The 15,071-nt window shown below is 35.7% G+C and overlaps 1 pseudogene; it reads left to right on the forward strand.

Annotated features, from left to right (window-relative positions):
* Positions 1 to 8,622, forward strand: part of LOC128567444 (suppressor of cytokine signaling 6-like) — a 129,289-nt pseudogene extending 120,667 nt beyond the window's left edge.
* Positions 8,623 to 15,071: the final 6,449 nt, after the last annotated feature.

The raw sequence follows: 15,071 nt of genomic DNA on the forward strand, positions 1-15,071 counted from the left end.
ATATACCACAATTTATTAATCCATTCGTGGATCGATGGGCACTTGGGCTTTTTCCATGACTTAGCTATTATGAATTGGGCTGCAATAAACATTCTGGTACAAATATCTTTGTTATGTTGTGATTTTTGGTCTTCTGGGTATATGCCCAGCAGAGGAATTACAGGATTGAATGGCAGATCTATTTTTAGATCTCTGAGTGTTCTCCATATATCTTTCCAAAAGGAATGTATTAATTTGCATTCCCACCAGGACCATCACATTTATTGTGCAGAAACCTCTGCCTCTAGATATTCTCTTAAGTCCTACAGTTCCTTTAGACAACAAAAGTCACCCCTCAGTGTGAGGGGTGAAGCCTTCCCATACAATCTAATATTTCACTCCTCCTATTTTATATTCCTTTCTGTGTTGCATTTTTTGTTAGAGTTTATGACTATCCAATGGATTACACATTATACCTTATTTATATATTTGTTTATTGTCTTTTCCTCCATAAGAATTACACTCCATATTGGTGAGGAGTTTTATGTTTGTTCATAGCTAATTTATACCACTTCAACAGTGGATGGTACATAGTAGCCTTTCATTAGACATGTGATGAGTAAATAAATACTATATGTTGAATATTATCTCAGAGGAGCAAGATAAGAGCTATGAAAAAGTGGCATCCAAGCTGGCTTTTTGCAATTAAAACTTTGTTTTCATGTGACTTTTTTATTGTGCATTTATTTACTCTGATTGAAAGTATGTCAAAAATAAAAAGGAAATGCTTCTAAAAGAATACAGTCTAAAAAGTATTTGTATAATCCATTGGAAGTTTTTTGAGATATGAAAATTTAACCTTCTTTTATGCTGAAATAAAGATATAAATTCTGAATGATAAGGATGTTGGAAAGATTAACTATTAGATCAGCAACTTAAAATAATATTAAACACTTTACAGAAATTAAATATGAAATACAAAGAGATAAACAAGTGAAGATAATGGGTAATCTTGGGATTATCTTTTAACTACATAAAAATCCAACAGAATAAGAAAATCGTTATTTTTTTCTTGTAGCATAAAGTAATATATTTCACTGTACAACAATTACAAAATTGGAATTTGCAAAAATATATAATTTAAAATTATCCATAATCTTGATGTTCAGAAGCATATATGGTGGACATTCTTCCAGTTCTATCCCTCCATGTCTGAATGTGTTTTTACCTGTGTGTTTCTATGATTATACATTCTTTGATATGTGTATTAATTTCCATTTATTTATTCATTTATTTTTATTAAATCATAGCTATGTACATTAATGCAATTATAGGGTACAATGTTCTGATTTAATATACAATTTGAAATACTTTCATGAAACTGGTTAACATAGCCTTCACCGCATTCTTTTAGTTATTGTGTTAAGACATTTATATTCTACTCTTAGTAAATTAAACATGTACCCTTATAAAATACACCATAGGTGTGGTCCCACAATTACCCTCCCTCCACCCATCATCGTCCCACTTCTCCCCCTCCTTTTTCCCCTTCATCTTGGGGTGTAGTGGGTTATAGCATTCATACGGAAGTGTGGGTGTTTATAAATTGGTTTCATAGTAGGGCTGAGTACATTGGATACTTTTTCTTCCATTCTTGACATACTTTGCTAAGAAGAACATATTCCAGCTCCATCCATGTAAACATAAAAGAGTTAAAGTCTCCATTTTTCTAAAGGCTGCATAATATTCCATGGTGTATTTATTAATTTATCCATGGGTCAATGGGCACTTGGGCTTCTTCCATGACTTAGCAATTATGAATTGGGCTGCAATAAACAGTACAAATATTTTTATTATAAAGTGATTTTTGATCACCTGGATATATACCTAGTAGAGGAATTGAGGATTTCTAACATTGAAGACAAAGCTTTTGAATGCTCCAAAATGCTAAAAGAAGTGGAGAGCAAAAACAGATTATTCTCTCAGAGAGCTGTATGATAATTCCAAAAAAAAAAAAAAAAAAAAACTAATATTCACCTTATAGGAATTCCTGAAGGGAACAAGGTTGCTTTGAAAACCCAGATGCTCTACTCCAAGAGATAATTGAGGAGAACTTCTCAAACATGGCAAGAGATTCTGAAACTCAGATAGTTTCAGAACCCCAGCATGACTCAATCCCAATGAAGCATCTCTCAGACACATTATAATTAACTTCATCAAAGTTAATATGAAGGAGAAAATTCTGCAAACAGCCAAACATAAGAAAACCATAACCTACAAGGGGAGGAATATTAGAAATTTTTCAACCTAGAAGAGGATGGTCATCGACCTTTAACCTTCTAAAACAAAATAACTTTCAACCCAGGATCCTGTATCCAGCTAAACTGAGTTCATTTATGATAGAGAAATTAAATACTTTAATGACATTCACATGTTGAAGAAAATTGCCATAACTAAATCAAGGATTTTCTCAGACCAATCCTCCACAATGACAAGCACAATGCTTTACCACCAGAGTAACTCATTCAGAAACTTTTTGTCAGATTTCAACTTCCACAGGGGTGAAAGGATTAAAAATGTCCACTGGACTTTTGAAATACTACAAGGCTTATCAATACTCTCAATTAATGTGAGTGGCTTAAATTATCCTCTAAAGAGGCACAGGCTGGCTGACTGGATATAAAAACTCAGGCCAGATATATGCTTTATATAAGAATCTCCTCTTACCTTAAAAGATAAATATAGACTCAGGGTGAAGGGATGGTCATCTATAATCCAGGCAAATAGAAATCAGAGAAAAGCAGGTGTTGTAATTTTATTCACAGATACAATAGGCTTTAAACCAACAAAAGTAAGGAAAGATAAAGATGGTCACTTCATAGTTGTTAAGGGTAACACTTAACATGATGACATTTCAATTATTAACATTTATGCACCCAACCAGAATGCACCTCAATTTATAAGAGAAACTCTAACAGACATGAGCAACTTGATTTCCTCTAGCACCATAAGTCAGAGATTTTAACACCCCTTTGGCAGTGTTGGATAGATCCTCAAATAAGAAACTAAGCAAAGAAATTTTAGACTTAAACTTAACCATTCAACAATTGGATTTAACAGACATCTACAAAACATTTCATCCTAACAAAACTGAATACGCATTCTTCTCATCAGCCCATGGAACATACTCCAAAATTGATCACATCTTAGGTTACAAGTCTAACCTCAGCAAATTTAAAAGAATAGAAATTATTCCTTGCATCTTCTTAGACCATCATGGAATAAAAGTTGAACTCAGTAACAACAGGAATCTGCATATTCCTACAAAAATATGGAAACTAAATAACCTCATGCTGAATGATAGCTGGGTCATAGATGATATTAAAAAGGAAATTACCAAATTTTTGGAACAAAACAATAATGAAAACACGAATTACCAGAACCTTTGGGTACTGCAAAGGCAGGCCTAAGAGGTAATTTTATAGCATTGTAAGCCTTCCTCAAGAGAATGGAAAGAGAGGAAGTTAACAAATTAATGGGACATCTAAAGCAACTGGAAAAGGAAGAACATTGCAATCCCAAACCCAGCAGAAGAAAAGAAATAACCAAAATTAGAGCAGAATTAAAGGAAATTGAAAACCACTTATTTTTAAATTAGAATTTATAATGTAAACATTTTCAAAAAGTGAGGTTGGAATACCTTCCTTCTTTCCCTTAGCAAACTGACCAGGACTTGTACTCTGATGACTTCCTAGCTCCTATCAACTAAGGGTACATTGGAGCCATTGACACTGAGGGTAAAGTTTCCATGTCACTAGTTGCTATTCTCCTGAGACAACTTATCCCCAGATAATATTTATTTGAGTATATTTTGTCTAAGTGCCTTCTCCCAAGAATCTACCAAGTATCCATAAATCTGAAAATGGTGAAAGCTGATCCTTGAACAACTGTCCCATGCTCCTTGATACCCTTTGAACTTTGATCTTGTTGTTGAAATTTCATGGTATGTATGAAACACCCTGCCAAGAAAATTTCCTCTATTGTTGATAAAGAGAAACATTTTAGATAAGAACAGTTTATAAGATAATCACATGGCATCCAAACAAATAAACAGCTTACCAAAGAATTGCTTTTCAAACAGAGAGTCATTTTTTTCCCCAATTATTATGCTCTATTTTTGTAAGGGATCAGTTATCAATTTTCTCCCTTCTATCTTTTGTTTTCTTCATTCCTTTGAATAGATCCTGCCCAGAATAGCTAATCTTGTTACAACATAGGCAGAGTGACTCACTTCTACACCAATTCATAAATAGAACAAAACACAGTATGTGTATTCATTTTATAATTTTTCGGCTTTCATTCATCACAGGTATATGAAATACTACCTAAGTGAAGCCAGAATCAAAGAAAATTCCCTATAACATAAGTGACACTAAAATTTCAAAGTGAATTGTTGTCAATGTCAAAATAACATTTAACTATTACTGTATATACAATCTCTTTATAAATGCATATTTTGGACTAAAAATAAAGTTCTTCACCTTTGCAGGAAATTATAAACCTGCTTTCCGGCCATTTCAGCACAACCATTAGTATATATTAATATAGGTCAGGTGTGATGGCTCATACCTGTAATTCTAGCACTCTGGGAGGCTTAGGTGGGTGAATTGCCTGAGCTCAGGAGTTTGAGACCAGCCTGAGTAAGACAGAGATACAATCTCTAAAAAAAAAAATTTAGGCATTGTGGCAGACACCTGTAGTCCCAGCTACTTGGGAGGCTGAGGTAGGAGAATCACTTGAGCCCAGGAATTTGAGGTTGATATGTGAGCTATGATGATGCCACTGCACTCTACTGAGGGTGACATAGTGAAACTCTGTCTCAAAAAAAAAGAAAGAGAAAGAAAGAAAAAGAAAATATACAAACAATCAACTTCTTCACTTATAATTCAGTTCATATAAACAACTACTTTAAACAAAACTAATCTTAATTTCATGAAGTATCTACTGTTTGAAATTCAGTTGTATTAAACTTGTATCATAAACTATTTAATGCCAGCTCTTCATTACCCAAATTAACTACTGGCATCTCTATGTTGCAACATTTTTTTCTCTGTGTATTTTCTAATAGAATAAAAATACATAAATTTGGATTTGACTGGAAATCTAATCTTAATAAAAGGAAGGTGCGGTAAAGAACCACTTTTCTGTCTTCTGAGAGAGTATTTCTTAGCTTAGTTTGGATCTGTTTATTTCACTTTAAATTTTTAAATAGTGGCTAAAATGACCCTGTCCCCTTTTCCTCCTAAAAATCATGTCAAAGCACAGAACAAAAAGGAAAAATGAACTACCATCTTAAGAGAAATGGAAGATTTTTATAACTGAAATTATAATGTATAAAAAACTATTTCAAATGCAGAGAAGGTGAAGGCAAATGGCTATGAAGAGATCATCAGAGTGAAGAAAGCTACAGAGCCCATGAGTGCAGAGCTGCCCACAGGAGATGGCACATCTTGGGGGAGGGAACCCAGAATCTCCATTCTGAGATTAAGAAACATAAAATGTTAATAAGAAACAATAAAAATGTAGTGTTGGAACTAGTGTTAGTTGTTTTCCTGCTACATAGAAAGTTTTCTGTTAGGAAAAGAAATGCTGGATCATAAGGAGCTCTGTAGCTACAAATCATGATGGTGATGGTGGAATAAAAGAGAAACAGTTCACCAAATGCATACATCTTTGCATCATAACAAAGTTCTATTTAAATTGGAGAGAATCCTTGATATTTGGTTATCTGTGCTATTAACTTTTCCAATAACTATTCTGTAATTTAATCTGAGATGGCACAGAAAGAAGGAACTGGAGGGAGATGGGAGGAAAACCAGGTCTGCTGAACAAGGAAGCCTGGAGGGCCCATAAGAACCTTCAGTACTCAGCACCTCTCAACAATAAAAAGGAGAAAAGAATGCAGGTATGAGGTAACCTAGGTAGCCAGTGACCAATAGGAAAGGACAATAACCACTGACAAATAGAAAAGTGCAATGATGTTTGCTGGTGCCCAGAGATACGTGAAAGACTTACAACCAATTTTAAACCGAGAGGAGTGGGTATTTATACCTCTACCCTGCTGTTGCATGCATCTCTTTCTCTCTCTCTTTCTCTCTTCTCATTCATGAGCAGGACTTACTTCCAACTCTCCTTGTAAGTGCTCTAAGTTTCCTCTTTGTGCTTAAATAAAATTTCTTTTTGTTACACTAAAGCCTGTGGGAAATTATTTTTGCTCTCTATGCTGCCTCTGCTGCTCTAGTTTTACTTCTAGTTTCTAGGAACTTTCATTTTTGATTCCTGCCTTGCCTCAGTTGAATTTTCTAGTTCAGCTGAGTAATAAAAACAGGTCCCTGGGTTCAGGGAACTGGGGCCTCTGACCACCAACAAAATCATCTTGTTAAAACTCAACCCATTCAGAGGTGAGAAATAATAAAGAATTAGCCAGAAACCACTGAAGAAAAAAAAAAAAAAAAAACAAGAAAAATGAACTGTAAGTGAAGAAAAATACTATGCTTTGACAAATCAGAATAACTTTAAAATCAGGAAAAGTTATCAAAGCAGAGATGCAACAACTCAGGATGGAAATGGAGAGATAGGATATAAAATATAATCTCAACAAATAAAAGTCAAAAGGATAGGAAAATCACAATATAAATAAAGGCACCATTTATGTAGACATAGATGAAAACACCAAATGAACAAGAGTAAGCAAAATAAAAAGGTAACTGTTTAATTGCAAATAAGGAAGACAGTCAAAGGAAATACTGCATAAAGATAACAACTCCTAAGGTAGAAAACTCAGTTTTCCCAGAGAAAAATATATTTAAAGATATAAATTTGAAAGTATTATAAAACAGTTGAACTTACAGATTTAAAAAGCATACTGTATCCCAGAGAAATACATTTTTTTATGATCTAATATTTCTTTAAGAATAGTTTTAGTTCCATAGGTTTTAATATGCTATGCCAATTTGTATCTGAGTTTAATAACAGAAAAGGCTAAACTGGTGGTATGCATTTCTTTACAATTTTTAAATGTAAGGCCATTTATTAAAATAGACAAACTGCAGGACGAAATTGAAGGCAAAAGAAAAATTCAACTTTTCACAACTAAAAGAAAATGAGCACAACCTTCAAAGTAATTTAGAAAAGACTACTGTCAAAGATATGATGTAGATCTTTATTCTATTACCCAAGATTACATCAATTCATCATTCTAAATAAATATCTTTAAAGTATAAAATTAAAAAAATCATGTTCAGAGTATATGTAAATTCTGCCTCATCACATAGGTATGCTTATTTAAAGACTAACTTTTGAAAATAGGCCATTAAAAAAGACACAGCAATTTCCACTCTGTTTCATTCAAGTTTTCTTAGGGTTAAATACACCTGAAATGTGCTATCAGTGCATAGAAATCACAGTGGATAGCGTGGCCTCTTAGACCCACATACTCCCAGAAGACAGCGTCAAGATGCGGGTGAGAGTCAAAGTCTTGGTCACTCCTCCCCAGTCCGGGTTCTGCACTGAATGGTGTTGGAAAGATTTTCACGACCTTCAGTCTGAGCTGCGTGCCAAGAGCAAGCGAATTCTGGGAAGAGATCGGCCTCTCAGAATGGAGACTTGCGTCTTTACCTGGACACAGAACATGTTCCTGCAGTTACTGAACTCACCCCTGAGAACTCCATTCAGTACACTGTGCCTTTAGACGAGGGGAGGGATCCTCTGGATTGACAGCAGAGCTACTGTCTGGACGGTTTTCCCAAGGAAAATTAAAGATATAAATTTGAAAGTATTATAAAACAGTTGAACTTACAGATTTAAAAAGCATACTATATCCCAGAGAAATACATTTTTTTATGATCTAATATTTCTTTAAGAATAGTTTTAGTTCCATAGGTTTTAATATGCTATGCCAATTTGTAACTGAGGAAGTCTCTGCGGTTCCTCCTCAAGTGGGAAGGTGCCCTTTCCCTGAGGGTGAGCATTAGGTAGACTCTGACCTAGTTGAGGCCCCAAAGATCTTTGTGGATCAGGTTGTGAACAGATTGTTGACTGGCATCAAGGCTTCCTTTTGCAGAGCCCCAGAGAGGGTCATGATGATGTTTCTCCACTCTCACCTCTGCTACCTCTACTGCAGAATTATCAAATCCAAAGGAACTGGGCTCACTGGTACTGATGTCCACTTAGCTAAAAGCATGTGCTGTTATTTGAATTTTGATCCTAACTCTGCCCCTGGGGTTGCAAGTGTTTATGACTCCGTGTGAAGTAACAGACCCATGGCTGTGCCGAGCCTTACTGAGGAGCTGAAATAACTTGCAAAGCAAGGATGGTACTGGGGACTATCACACGCTAGGAAGCTGAAGGGAAGCTAGCAGATGTGCTAGATGGTTCTTTTCTCATTCAGGACAGTTCTGATGACTGTTATCTTTTAAGCTTGAACTTTTGCTCCCATGGTAAAACACTTCACACTAGAATTAAGCACTCAAATGGTCCGTTTAGCTCTTATGAACAGCTAGTGTGGAAGGACATACATCTATGGTTGACCTAAATGAGCATCTAATCAGGCACTCTGAAAATAGAGAAATACATTTTATATAGAAGGTTTATAGGCAACAAGTATCTGTATAAAATTACTGGACTTAGAAGATTAAAAAAAAGTCCTTTGGACAACAACAACAACAACAAAAATAGAGAAAGACCTGAGTAACTTATAAGAAAAAATTCAGATTGTTCTCAGACATACTATCAGCAACATCTTTCAACACCAGTAGATAGTGGGTCAGTACCCAGATGCATCAGGTAAAAAAGATACAAGAATATCACACCAAATAAATTGCTGGTTTCTGGCCAACAGTACTCTGGGTCAAACATGGTATCTTGACAATAGTAAATAAATGAATATGTGAATAAACTGTGTAATAGCATATGTTAATTAGATTTCCTAGTCAACATCTAGAAGAGAGTATTGAAGGAGCTCAGGTAATTTCACCCCAAAATATGACTCCTTGAAATAGGAATATTTTGAATAAAGGCCCTTCAAGATTAAAAAAGTACCAGAAGGGGCTTTCCCCTACCTGCATAAAGCAGGCTGATCTGATTAAAAGATCAAAGGGGCAACAGACTTTCTTCCCTATCCCTATAATCTCAATCTTTTTCAGGAAAAGTGATAAAGAATGGAAGCAGATCTGACCCAAATTATTTTAAACACTACCTGTCTCCCAGTTTAATTTTCAAAGAGCATCATTTACAATGCTCTTTATTCCAGTGAAGTTCAGATTCTCCCCCATGTACACAATATTAGAATTTAAATGTACACAATTAAACTTTTTCTCTTATTTATCTTAATTTTGAGTTGATCTTTCAGCAAACTTTCAGGAGAAAGGGCAAGTTTCTCCTCACCCCTACAGCTTCTAGCAAACTTAGAGATATGAGAGTCAAGTTAGAGACGAGAGAGGTCACATTTGTGAATGATGATAATTAGATAAAAGTATAATCAGGAAGTAGATACAAAGCTTAAAGAAAAATAATAACTCTTAAGAATACCATCTTCTCAGAACTGACATCATTAGGCATAGTAATGATACAAACAAAAGTAAGTTGATTCTATCTGCCAGGCACTGTCACGAATCCTTTGCCCAGGCTAACTCATTTAATTCTCATGAGAACTATGAATATATTCATTATTATTATTAAGTTTGTTTTACAGATGAAGAAGAATCTGAGACACAAATTTTTAAGTCACTTGCCTACATAGCTATTAACAGTACATCCCACATCTGAACACAGTTCAGTCCCATATAAATAGTTGTTACCATCAGAGAAGAAGAAAGACTATTGGGAGTGGGCAATAAAGAGAAGGAGAGAATTTTAAAGCATTGAAATCAACAATAATGTTAGACAATATAGAAAGGTCAAATTGTCTTTAGCAATAAGGTAGACTTTTGTGACAGGTTAGAATACATCTTAGTGAGTACTGAACGCAGAAACTAGACAAGGGTGAAAATAGTAAGTGTAGGCAAGAAAAATGAAATAGTAAATATAGTTAAACAATCATAAGCTTTTGATAGGGAAGAGGAGATACAAGTATCTCCTAACACACTTTGGATGTTCTATCTTTCCTCTGTAAGGAAAGTCCAAATGTGAGATCATTACTTATGCCTAACTTGAGAAACACACCTCAATATTATACACATATGAGGCACTTAAACTTTATCTCCCTGTCTGAAGGAGTGTTTATTGGCTTACAAGACACACAGTATATACAGGACAGCTGCAAAATGTATAATTGGAGCATGAGCAACAGAACAGTAGGTAACATCTGGTTTTTCCTAGATTTGTCTTGTTACTAGGAAAACCTGTTTGTAAAACTATTTTTGCTTCCTCCTTTAATTCTTTGGGGGTTTTGTTCTTGTTGCTGTTAGAGTTCACAATACTATTTACTTAAAATAGTGATCCCTTAGGCTAGGTGCTGAAACATTTAGTAAAAAAGAATAACGATCTCAGTAACTAAATAGCTAAAACAATTCTGATATTGACAGATATCATACTATCTGAAGTAACAAGCCACAGAACAGTGCTTTTACCTAAATAAGAAATGGGGTTTTGAACTCTGCTGTCTCCTCTTTGGTTACCTAGCAATATTGCCCAGTAACAGTCTGTCTTCCCAAGCTGAGTCAAATAAAGCAAGGCCACATATGCTATAGATTTCAAAATTGCAAATTTACACTGCAGCATAGGCCCCTTGAGGCCTTGAGTTCATGTATAATAGTGATGACATACTCAAGATGTTTAGATATATTTTCCCAATAGTGCAGTGGGAAATTCTTTTTAAAAATCACAAAAATTATTGGCCAGCTGTTAAGAGCACTTTCCTAACTAAGATGATTTCTCTCTTTCCTTTGATAGAAGGAGGTAGCTACCTTTCCCTAGCCATCTACTCTTTTAAGCTTCTTGCAGCATCTGGGAGATGAACTAAGGAGAGATTTTATGTTTGTGCTGTCATAAAAAAAAAAAAAATTCACTACTCAGAAGCAGTAGAAAATATGTATACAAAGCATTATCTATATATGAGGCTATCCTACAGTTGGCAGGAGAGAGATGTGTGAACAGACACAAGATTGTGCTCTTCATGCCAGCAACGGAAGACATGTGAATCCTTGTGCAATCAAACTCTGTGCCAAGATCCCGTGCCATACAAACTGAGGTATCAGAGGTTCTAAATTGGAAAAAAGCCCTTCATGATGTTAGGCTCTTGATAGTATGACCGTCACCTATGCAATCCCTTCTGAATAAAGAAATATTTTTGTTACAAATTTTCTATAAGAGCTAAAATAGCTAACTATAATCTCTGAAAGGTAAGAATGCAATCTTTAGCATCTTTTTTTAATCCCCCAGCACATCATAGTCTGGCACATAATATGTACTCAATAAACAGATGAAAGCTAGACATTTGTCAACTCTCTCCACTGCCATGGACACATAGAATGTTAATTCTCTTCCAACTACACCAAAAGTAATGTGTCTTTTGTGACTGACCTAATCTTCAAATAATTTCTAAACATGTTATAAGTTATACATTTATGAATTGTATTTCTTAAGATCAGCATCCTCATTAGTTTAGAAACCACTTTCTTTTTCCATTTGACCTATGGGTCATCATTGTTACCTTATATTCTTTTCACTCCATTCTATGGAGTGGTTTTCTAGTACCAAAACACAAGCATCAGTCTGATCCTCCCAACCTTAAGACACCATTACTAGTTTCTGCGATGCTCTTTCTGCTGTTTCTCAGGCTGTAAGAGGAGATAAGGACAGTTTAGATCAGGTGCTTGGACAGCTAGGCTGAGCATAAGTCAGGCCAGTCTTGGAGAGCAGTGTATAACTAACATCTGCTTATTTGTATCATGGTCATTCTCTTACCCTTATAGGGATTCATCAGAATCACTGCATGTGCTACTTAGATAGATGGATTTAACCTGAAGGAAGAGAGTTTAGTGTGTCCCTAATAGTACCAGCATCTGCCCATCAATAACATATCAATTATAAGGATCATAAAATTATAAAAGGAGTCAAGACAGCTGACTAGATGCAGCTATTATCACCACCTCCAATGAGAGGAATCAGAATGGTAAGAATAGACCAGCTAATAGAGAAGGTTAGGATTCAACAGAGAAGTGATGAGAAGCACTGAAAGCAGATAAGGAGAATGAAGGTAGGCAGCTTGCTCAATCCTGATCATCTGGGAGCTGAAGACATGAAGAAAGATTAAAAGAGAAACCATAGCTCTACACTCCACCTTGGGCTTTTGCAGTCTTTGTGGTGGGAAAAGTCCCTGGTCTCTGCAGCCCTTAGGCCTAAAATAGGAAGCTGCCTAGAGACTGCACAGAGACATTACTCTAGAAAGGTAACTCACACAGAGGCCCACAGGCATCCATGCTCAGAGCAGATTCGGCTTGACATCATCCTAAAAGCCTCGCTGTCGGAACTTTCATACTGACCAGAGGCCAGACTGGCTATTGCTGCTGCTACTGCTGCTTCCAGGCCAAGGAGGGCAAGGAAAGCTGGGACAGTCCCACATACCCCTGAAAAAACCTGCTGTTGCTGCTAAAACTGTTATGAGATGAAAGTGTGAGCTTACTGTCTGCACTCTGCTAAACTCCTTGTCCATGCTGCTGTGTCTAAAAGGGCCCCACTTCCCCGGGTAGCAGGCCCACAGCAAGCATCATTTTGAGAGTTTAGCTATCAGGGATCTACACTCTGCCCTTGGGGTAGGCTTGGGGGATGCTGATTCAGCTGCCACCAAGGTGAACAAACAGAAGGGAGACCAAGAATTCTCATGTATCCCTAAACATCCCACTCCCACTGCTATGGGTGACTGTGAGAGTCAGCCATGAGCAGACTGCACCGTGAAAATCTACCTGCATATTCTTCTATAGCTGACAGGGTCCCCACAGCCCACAAAGGTCATTCTACTCCTGGGACCACTGCACCTCTGCATGTCATAGACAGTGCCTAGAAAATAAGGCACCAAGGTTAAGTCTGCTGGATTGTACTAATCCCCACAGTCCCCAAGCACATCATCCATAGGCATAAAAATTGCCCATCCCAGTCCATCACCATGAGCACATGATCTGTCTTGCTGGGCTCTGAGGTTGGGCCAAACCAACATACCCAATATTACCATAGCTGACACCATTTACATGTACAAATAGCAGGCCAATAGATTCAGCTCACTGCTGCCACCATTGGGGATTGAAGATTGACAGCATTCTTGACCCCAGGAAAACTTCACCACATCCTACACTAATGATCACAGCCTAAGTCACCTAGGAAATCATAGATACCACTGATGCCATATACTGCCAAAGATATCACACATTGATCACACTTCTACAGGAACCCACAATCAAAGCCAAGGTGTCCTCTTCCACCAGCTACACATATACATCAATAGAAAGAAATGTCTTTGTACAAAAGTATTTCAAAAACTCAGAAGAAACTATTTTTACACCAGATATGCAGATATCACCATAAGGACACAAGAAACATAAAAAAAAAATGAGAAAATATGACTTACAAAGAAATAGGACACACAACAATTCTCCACCAACATATCTCAATCAAAAATACATTTATAAAATCTTGGATCAAGAATTGTAAATTCTGATTTTAAACATGCTCAGTGAGATATAAGAGAATTCTGAAAAATAATACAAAATAGTTAGAGAAACCATTTAGGATATAATTGAGAAATTTACCATAGAAATACATCATTTATAAAAGAACCAAGTAGAAATACTGGAAGTGAATAATTCATTGAAAGACACGCAAAATACATTTGAAAAATTTAACAGTAGACTATATTAGACAGAAAAAAAGAATCTCAGAGCTTAAAGACATGTCTTTTGACATCTCAGTCAGATAAAAAATTTTAAAAAGGAATTTAAAAAACAAGCAAAGTTTTGTGACATTTGGCACAACATAAAGTGATTAAAATATACAAATTATTAATATCCCTGAGGGAAAAGAATAAGTACAAAATCTATTTAATAAGATATCAGATGAAAACTTCTCACATAAGTAAGCAAATTAGACAATCAATTACAGAAGGCTCGATGATCCTCAGGAAGGTGTAATGCAAAAAGGAGAAATAGTCTTTCCAAGACAAACAAATGCTGAGGGAATTCATTACCGTAGACAGGCTCTACAAGAAATGCTCCAGGGAATTCTAAAGCAGGAAATGAAAAAACAATATTTACTCTCATAAAAACTCTCAGAAATATCAAAGTCACCAGTAATCACACAAAGGAAAAATGATGGACTCAAATGGAACTACTTCAGAAATCTACCAAACCATAATAACAAATAGCAAGAGAGAAAAAGGAATACATAAAACAATAAAAAAATTGACAATATGACAAGAATGAAAGTTTGAATAACCTTAAATGTAAACAGAAAAAATCTTCCCTTAAAAGATATGAAATGGCTAAATGGATAAAAGAATTCAATTATATACTGCTTATAATAAATGTATTTATTTATATCTTTTTTCTTTTTTAATGATTTTTTTATTAAATCATAGCTGTGTACATTTTTTTTTAATAAATCATAGCTGTATACATTAATGTGATCATGGGGCACCATATACTGGTTTTATAGACCGTTTGACACATTTTCATCACACTGGTTAACATATCGTTCCTGGCATTTTCTTAGTTATTCTGTTAAGATATTTACATTCTACATTAACTAAGCTTCACATATACCCTTGTAAGATGCACCACAGGTGTAATCCCACCAATCACCCTCCCTCCGCCCACCTCCCCACTCCCTCCCCTCCCTTTCACCCTTCCCCCTATTCTTAGGTTATAACTGGGTTATAGCTTTCACGTGAAAGCCATAAATTAGTTTCATAGTAGGGCTGAGTACACTGGATACTTTTTCTTCCATTCTTGAGATACTTTACTAAGAAGAATATGCTCCAGCTCCATTCATGTAAACATGAAAGAGGTAAAGTCTCCATATTTCTTTAAGGCTGCAAAATATTC

The sequence above is a fragment of the Nycticebus coucang genome, chromosome 16, assembly GCF_027406575.1.
Source record: "Nycticebus coucang isolate mNycCou1 chromosome 16, mNycCou1.pri, whole genome shotgun sequence".
NCBI classification, from domain to species: Eukaryota; Metazoa; Chordata; class Mammalia; order Primates; family Lorisidae; genus Nycticebus; species Nycticebus coucang.